Source organism: Brassica napus, chromosome C3 (assembly GCF_020379485.1).
Source record: "Brassica napus cultivar Da-Ae chromosome C3, Da-Ae, whole genome shotgun sequence".
NCBI classification, from domain to species: Eukaryota; Viridiplantae; Streptophyta; class Magnoliopsida; order Brassicales; family Brassicaceae; genus Brassica; species Brassica napus.
This window is the reverse complement of record NC_063446.1, coordinates 66,095,476-66,104,894: the sequence shown is the minus strand read 5'-3', so window position 1 is coordinate 66,104,894 and position 9,419 is coordinate 66,095,476.

Genomic DNA, 9,419 nt, shown 5'->3' with positions numbered 1-9,419 from the left:
AACGCGGGTACCCGCCAACCCGCAATTTTTTTTTTTACACTTAAAAAAAAAAAAATATTTTTTTTTGTAAAAATGTATATTTTGTAAAGAAAATATGAGAATTTTAAAAAATAATAATCAAAATATTTTAAAATATTTAAAATTTTAATTATAAATATATTATTTATATTATATTTTACAAAAATTAAATTAAATAAATATTTTTTAAAATAAAAATATAACCCGCGGGTCCCGCGGGTTATCCGCAAAATTAAGCGGGGCGGGTGCGGGTACAAATTTTTTTGTTTGCGGGTTGTGCGGGTCGAATTTTTTGACAAAAAAAACTTTGTAACCCGCGGGTTGGCGGGTCAGCGGGGCGGGTTTGACCCGCAACCCAGCCCTAGCCAGAGCTAATTAAAAGCTCCAAACAAATATTAAAATAGACAAAATATAATCTGAAATGGAAAAAAAGAAAGAAACATCGCTTTCATTATTATTAGTTTTGTTATATACTCTCTCCGTTTCAAAATAAATGATGTTTTATGGAGTTTTTAATGTTTCAAAATTGATGATGTTTTTATATTTCAATGTACTTTTAAAATTATCAAAAACTGTGTAACCAATCATATTTTGTAGTCAGTTTTGTGATTGGTTGAATAATTTTAAATTTATATCGTAATGATATTTTTTAGATAAAAAATAAATTTCTTAATAGCTATGTCTTTTCCTAAAATTTTATTTATTTTGAAACAGAAGGAGGAGTATTATATCGTTGCAGAATATATTAATATGTCGAGAAAAAATGTCCCCAAAACAAAATCTGTAACTATGGATCTGCCAGTCTAAAGTCCACTTGGAGTGTGTGCAGTAAAGTGTGTTTAGATACGAGAGTTGGGCAAAATCTGAAAGTTCTTGCTCGAACTAGTTCATGATATTAGTTTAGATTTTCTTTTTGAGTATATATATTTGTATATTAAAACATAAATCACAACCTTGATTCATGTGTGATTCTTTGTAAAAACGGACCTAATGAACTTATTCTTAGAAAATCATGTTACATTTAATCTCTAATATTATCATTCAAATTTTGGGCCTACCATAAATTTTTATTGGGGTATAAATAATTGGATTTAAACAATAGATGATTCATTAGATTTATAAATAGTATAAATTAAATAGATATAATTTAATATTGTAATACTATACTTCCATAGTCGTTTGAAGAAAAAAAATATTATACTTCTATATGTTAATTATTTAAATATTTGTCGATGTTAACTTTTAAAATTATAAATATTTTTTTAAAATAACAAAAATCTTATTATCTAACAATGATTAATCTTTACTATCTTAAACCAATGAAAACAAATTAACTATATCGTTTATTTTAAAAATTAAACAAAAACTAAATGTTTAATTAGTTACTCGATAATATAAATCTATGAAGCGAAAAGTTTAATTTTTTTAAAAAATTATAAATTTGTGAAATGTTACAATATTTTTGAATATGACAATAAAACGATATTTTACTAGTCTATATATATATATATATATATATATATATTGTTACGATTTTAATAATGAAATAATAATCCAAAAATATATATATAGAAAAAGATATAAATACATGTGAAAGTTTGAAATAATCTATTCAATGAAAAAATATACCGTATACTTATTATGTTTTAAAAATTGATAGACACATATATATTATAATATATACCAATTTAGAATTGAAAACAAAATGTTTACATAAAAATAAAGTAAAACAAAAACCCGCGCGGATGCGCGGATTGAGATCTAGTGATTATTTAAAACATGTGCATTCCAATATTGTAGAACTTTTCTTAGCTGAAATAGTTTTTACCTATCAGGTTTTATGATAAGTATGTGAATATTTATCATTATGAAGGTAATGGCACAAAAAAAATACATTTAGTTTTTGCACAAACAAATTCTAAAGACCATCTTCAACGGTTGCTTTCATTTTTCATTCTAAATATAGTACTCTAAAAATAGACGAGGGTTTTGCTCCATGGTCACCTCTTTTTTTTTTAATTTAAACTTTATTCAACCCGAAACACAGGAATTCAGATCCAGTTACAAGCATGATTTGAACAAAATTTCTCAAATCAGTATATTACATTTCTAGCTTCGCCCACCCACTAAACCCGGCACGTTCTGCTAGCTATTAATATCCTTGGGAATCAGTTGCCGTTCTTACCATCGACGATGGCCTCAGGAAAGTGAGGTTCTCCTTGTTTCCTCAGATGCTGGGATTTTGTAACTAGCTTCCGATGAACTCCTTGAATATTATACCCATCACTGTCGTTGAAGCGCTTGACGGAAATAGAAGGGAAGGTTTCAAGTTACTCTTACCGAGAAGAGCTTCGAGGAACCGAGCTGTACACACCTGTATTTCGCCACAGACCATGCAAAAAGAAAATTGATTTCACCATCACCACCATACCAGGTTGCCTCTAATCATCTGCAAAGTAAGTCATAGCACACTACCGTAAAGGTTCAAGCGAACTCTACGGCACCAGAAAGTGAACATGGCCAAATTTTTGACACGTAGATGATCAATGACCCCCGAGAATCGCCTCCACATTTGTGACCACCGAGAACCGGAAGTCGATGACTACGTCGTAAGATCCCAGACCTTTGTCAAGAGGATCTACGTTAACCAAGTATGAACCGAGACTCAAATCCGAAAAGAAAGCCGCCGCCTTAACCATTCGGATGAACTGATAGGCAGCCATGTTGAAAGGGACCGAGGTAAGACAGCGTGGAAAGATGTCTTTGACAACCATAGACGACCATCGAAATTCACCGGAACAAGTGAATACAACAGCTAGCCATAACAAATACGAATCTGAACAGAGCCAAGTGTCATCTCCTCCTGCACATTGAAACTCACGACTCGCCTCTGTTGGCCAAGGAGACCAGCAGAGCTCACCTAACCACCGGAAAGAAGGCCTGGACCGCTGCGACACCGAAGGAGCCCGAAGAACCTTAACCATGTAGAAGATTGATCATGAAGAGTACCGGTAGAGACCACCACCCAATCGGAATCAAACTGAACCTCCCCAACCACGACATAGAATAAAACGGAGAAAATCTGGAGAAAATCTGGAGAAAAGATCCTCTCCCAACTCAAAAAGCCGACTACTCCGCTAATCAACACTTCGACAACCTCACCGTGGAACCAGTAGCAGCATGAACATCACCGGGAAGAAGCTCTTGCACAGGGAGCACCACTGGTTAGAAACCCTACACCAGGACCTGCGATATGTTGGAAACGAAACCCAATATCGAAAAAAACAGACGGCCCACCAAGCTACTATGCTAAACAATAGACGACGCACCAAGCCACCACTCCAAACAATAGAAGGCGCATCAAGCCACCACGCTTAGCTGCTACAAAAATGAAATTTTGAAGAAGTCCCTAACAAAAACATCGATTCACCTTTTACATTATAGATTGAATGATCCTGATGCTTTGCAAGTCCGGCGAATACTCCGCGGTGAATCTGACCCAGATTGAGTCATAGTCAAAACAAGATATGTCGCAAAATTGGTGGTTTCTGAGAGATCACAACCTCTTAAAACTGTAAAGAAGCTGAGCATCCACCCATCAACCAGTTAGACTCGTCGGATCCGACCGTCTATGTTACACAAAATCTAATAAAAAAAATGTTACATGCGTTTGTGTTGAAAAGCAAATGGAATTATGGAACGTAATAAGTTTAGTTGGAAGACAAAACCTTATAATCTTAGAAATATGTCATTAATTTTCAAACGTACAGTTGAATTTTCTCCCAAAAAGGGTATACAATTGAAGGAGTCCTTTAAATAAATTACTACATGGACTAATTTGCATGTAAGTCTTAGAGCTTCTCCGCTAAAATAGTTCGCCCTAGCTAAACACTCCCAAGCGCAGTAATCGAGACAGCCGCATCTCGTCCAATCTCCGACGTCGACGGTGTGAGAGGCCGTCGGCGTCGCCTCCTCCACCCCCTCTTCTCAACGTCGTCAAGCTCCTCTGTTTTTGGTTCCGTCTACAGTTTCTCTTCGGGTCTTGTTGGTGTTAACTCGTCGACGAGAGAGAGATCCGTCGAAGAAGCCTCTGTTGCAGAGCTCGTTCTTCCGCTGGTCAGTTGCCGACTTCGCCACTGTCTACCCTCCTTCATACTTTCACTCTGCAACTCGTTGAAACCGGATCTGTCCATGGATAGTCCCGTTTCTTCTCGACCGTTTATGTCACGGACGCCTTGCTTCAACCTCCAAAGATTGTCTCCCGACGCGTTCAGCCTCTCGAGGTGTCTGTCCCCGTCGATAGAGTTCTCAATCCGTTCACCGTCCGCTGTCTCTCGCCGCCAAGCTTCCCCTGTCTGACTTGGAAGCTCCGGATCTGAACCTCGTCCCGTCGAGGATCTGTTCCGCTCCTCCTCCGACTCTTACACATCCGCTTTACCACAACCTCTCACGCCTCATCTCCTAGTAGTCGCCGTGGTTGAAGTTATGAAGCTTACCATAATCTGGAGACGCCGTTCACATAGCGGTTTTAACACCACGGTATTGACTCTCCCTTTGCGCCTACCTCCCCTACCTCGTCTCTCACCCTCCGCCTCTCCTCCATTCCCTCTCGTGTTAGTCACTACTCGCCGCATTTCTGTGCGTAAACCCGACATATCTCTTGATTTGAACTTTCATTGTGTTGTAATGGACTTGCGGTTTAGCTCAGGTCTCAACGAGAGCTTTCTATTCCGATACGGTAATATTGGAGTTTTTTTGCTCAGTTGGATCTCAGTCTGCGTCCCCTTATGGATAATGGTCAAGAGCATCATTTCATCTCGGCATCGCCTCTACTATACACCCAACATCAAGGCAGCCCCATCTCACCAAGGTTTCTATGGAGCTAAGCTACTTCGGTTAAATCTCTGTCTCCTAGTGACCGCCGGATCTATTGTGCAAGAGTGTTGTTTCGCCAGATTTGTTTACGTCTTTCTTACCGTTGCGTCTCTATCACACTATGCCGTCTCAAGCATCGACGGTTCTTCACAAAGTCGGATTTGTGGCCTTCCCGATCTCCTCGTCGCTGGAACTATTGTGCAAGAGTGTGGACTCGCCAGATTTACTAACTACATCACTGCTGCGCCTCCATCACATTACGCCGTCTCAAGCATCGACGGTTCTTCATAGAGTCAGCTATGCGACCTTCAAACCGGAGTTGTTGCACGTAGACCCATCGCCATATCAAGTCAGATAGGACTTCAAACTTTCAATGGTTCCTACGGTTCTAGAGCTTCTCACCTAAAGTTCTTGCCAATCAACATTCCAACTTCTTCCTATAGGTGTATCAACGTCGTTTTCGACTATCAATTGTTCTTTCGAACAATAGCCATGGGATCAAAAGTGAAGCTTCCTTTTGGGTTTCTTCATTTCGCTGAGCATGACTCGCCCTTCGATGGTTCTATCTTTAGTTGTTTTGTATTGTTTTCTAGCTTCTTTCTACCGTCGAGTATGTTTCCGGGATCTTTTGATTCAGTTGTAAACTCTCATGCTCTTTGAGCTTTTAATATAAGTGGTGTTACAAAAAAAAAAGTCTTAGAGCTTCTCCATCGCCAATATGTAGACGAGTTTCTAGAATTAAATAATAATAAAAATTATGAATTGTGAGAGAAAATATATCTTTATTAAAGCAACTTTCAGAATTTTAAGATATCCATGTCCCAAGTGGACTTTTTGAATGGTATGGTTTTAAATTTTTATTTAAAAAAATATCATAGATGAAGCTATATTAAAAATAATAATATAAATGATAAGATACTTAAAAAATAGTATTTGTTAATGCATGCTCTAAGAGCATCATCAAGAACTATCTTACACATGTGAGGTATCTAATGAGCCGAGGCCAACTGAATAATCCCAGAGAACTTGTCTACCGGCACCGGACAAACGGGGTTGTTCACAATGAAATTAGATACACATAACGCCTGTTCACATAAACAGATAAATCTGAATTTGGTAGGTTTAATACTCGAGGAGCTTAACACATTTTCAAGCCGGCCATACCACTCAACACACTTGTGTGATTATTATGTTGAAAATTTTGTAATACCTTAGACTTTGATGAAAATTTATTATGTTATTCGAAGAAAATGAAACAATGGTAGTAGAAAAAACAAAATTTATTGATATGACAATATTATTTTCTTACGTTATTAATAACCTATGATGGTTTGTATTTTATTTATTTTAGATCTGAAATTTAATTTTAGGATAAGTTTTAAAATATTTTTGAACACATGAAATTGGCATATCAATATTACACAAAATAACACAGCAAATAATATTTTTAAAAGTTTCATGTATATACTCATATTCGATCGTTAAATAATACTATGCTCATTTTAAACTAAATGAAAAGTATAATTTTCTTTAAAATAAAAAAAATATTATTATTTTAAAAATATGGAAACTATTAGTTACCATAAATATAAGAAAGATTTGTTTTTTAGTTTAAATAAACAATATTTATATTAAAATTAAATTTCATTGGCATAGCTTTGAATTTTTCTCCAAAACCTCATAATTTTATGAGGGATTCTTCTTTAATCATATAGATTTGAACACTCGAAATCGGCATATCAATATTATGTACAAAATAGCAGTGTAATTAATATTTAAAAAAATTCATATATATACTCAAATTTGATCGTTAAATAATATTATGCATGAAAATGATATTCAAATTAAATGGAAAGTATAATTTTCATTAAAATCACAATTACTATCATTTACCAAAATATAGAAAATATTAGTTACCATATATATAGGGAATATATGGTTGTTTTTTAAAATAAATAATATTTATACTAAAATTAATTGTGAGCAACATAATTTTGTAATTTTCTCTAAAAATAAGGATTAAATACTATGAGAGATTTTGATTTAATTGTATATATAAGAATATGGTTTTGGACTAACAATCAAGACAGTCGGATGTTTGAACGACACGTATAGACGCCTTGATCATTCTGTTCATGAGACATAGAAGATATCTCATAATTATTAAAAAAATAAATATTGGTTTTGTTTTATATATAGGAGGCCTTTTCAATATTAATATAATCTGAACCAATAATTGATATTATGTTTTTCACTAATAGTATGTATAAAAATAAATTATGAGATTTCAAAATTCAATGTTATTCAGTTAAATATTCAAATTACTTAATTATAATTTTTATATGTTGAAACTTTTAGTTTAATCTAATATATTTCCATTTGTAAGAATATAAAAAGCAAACTTCAGATAAACCCAATAAAAATCTTAAGGATTATACCCTTAATCAATACTTAGCTTTTAGATTAATTGTTTTCCACAATTTTCAAAATTATGGACATATATCATTGATTTTAATGAAATAAGATCCTCTTATAAGTTTATTATGAATAGCTAATGCTTTTATAATTATATAACATTTTATTTTCAGAGACAAATTTTAGAAAACATTATGTACCATATAATTTCATTTATTATTAATTTAAAACTAATACATTGATAAACACAAAACTAAATCTGTTTTTTTTTAATGGGTGAATTTGTGAAATGACCAAGTTTGGGAAAGAAATTAAGTGCATAGCACTGATTTTGACATAATGTATTATCTATCAATTGTGCTTCATTTCCACTGGTTTTACCCTTGATTCGTACAAGTTACCGGTAGGTTAAAGATGTGAAGATGACGTTGACAAAATCCAAGTGTGGCCAATAATTAATGCAAACTGTCATCAACAAAAGAAAAATAACACAACCACATCACATACATATAACCACAAACATTTCATTAATTCTACTTCATATCACCAAAATAATATAGAATACTAATTATACATCAACTCTTAAATCTAGATACTAAAACTTATCTCATTCTGAAACTAATCTCTAAATACTAAACCTTAAACCCTAATCACTAAACCCTAAATCAAAATATAAACCATAAACTCAATAATAAACCTAAATCTAACTCCAACTTTTAAATACTAAACCCTAAATGGATCACTAAACCCAAACTAAATGTAAACTATATTATATATTTATAATTTTAAAATACAATTAAAATCTGAAAAATATATATAATATATTGTGATATTAAACTATAGTATATAAAGGTGGAAAATATCATACTAAACTCTAAACTCTCGCCACTAAATCCTAAACCCAAATCTAAGCTATAATATATATTTAAAAAAATTAAAATTTAGAATATATAATATTTTATAATATTTTCAAGTACTATGCATACATAGTATGGATCATTGTATAAAATAGTATACAAATGTTTGTTCTATTTATATTAGTTGAGCATCATATGTAAAATAGTACGAGAAAAAATAAAAATACTTATTGATGAAAAAGACGTTCTTGAACTAAACATGACCCAAACATTCTCAAACATTTGAATGAAACTAATTTTATATTACGAACAATCATACAAAACGGCATAAAAGATAAATATTAAATTTGAAGACATGACATATAAACCCTAAACTCTAGTTTGAAAAAGAAATTACTAAACCATAAACCCTAAACCCTAATCACTAAACCTAAACCCAAATATAAACCCTAAACCCAAATATAAACCCTAAACCCTAATCACTAAACCCTAAACCCAAATATAAACCCTAAACCCAAATATAAACCCTAAACCCTAATCACTAAATCTTAAACCCAGATATAAACCCAAACACTAATCACTAAACCCTAAACCCTAATCACTAAACCCTAAACCCAAATATAAACCCTAAACCCTAATCACTAAACCCTAAACCCAAATATAAATCCTAAACCGTAATCACTAAACTGTAAACCCAGAGATAAACCCTAAACACTAAACTCTACTCAACCACTTAAATACTAAAATCCTAAACAAACCCCAAGTTACTAAATCTAAACCCAAATAACTAAAGTATAAGCCCAAACAAAATTTATATAATATGTTGTCAATTTTCTCAATGTACATGACATAGTAAGAAACCTCTATAAATAGTATAGAAATATTGGTCCACTCCATTTACATTTGTCAAATGACCAAGTTTGAGAACGAAATTTAAATTACTAAACCCTAAACACTAATCACTAAATCCTAAACCCAAATATAAACCCAAAACTCTAAACTATAAACCCTAATCTCAAAATCTAATGCAAATCTCAACTTAACCACCATTCCTCTAAATAATAGAATTTAGATTTTTAAACTAGAATTGGTAATAATGAAGATTCCAAATAATCAAATTTCTTCAATATTAAAAAATATGAATTTCATATTACAATTAATCACAGAAAATGACAATGAAAATAACTATCGAATTTAAAAACATGGCATGTTATTACATTTCGTCTCAAATAGTATGGTATCTTTACACAAATA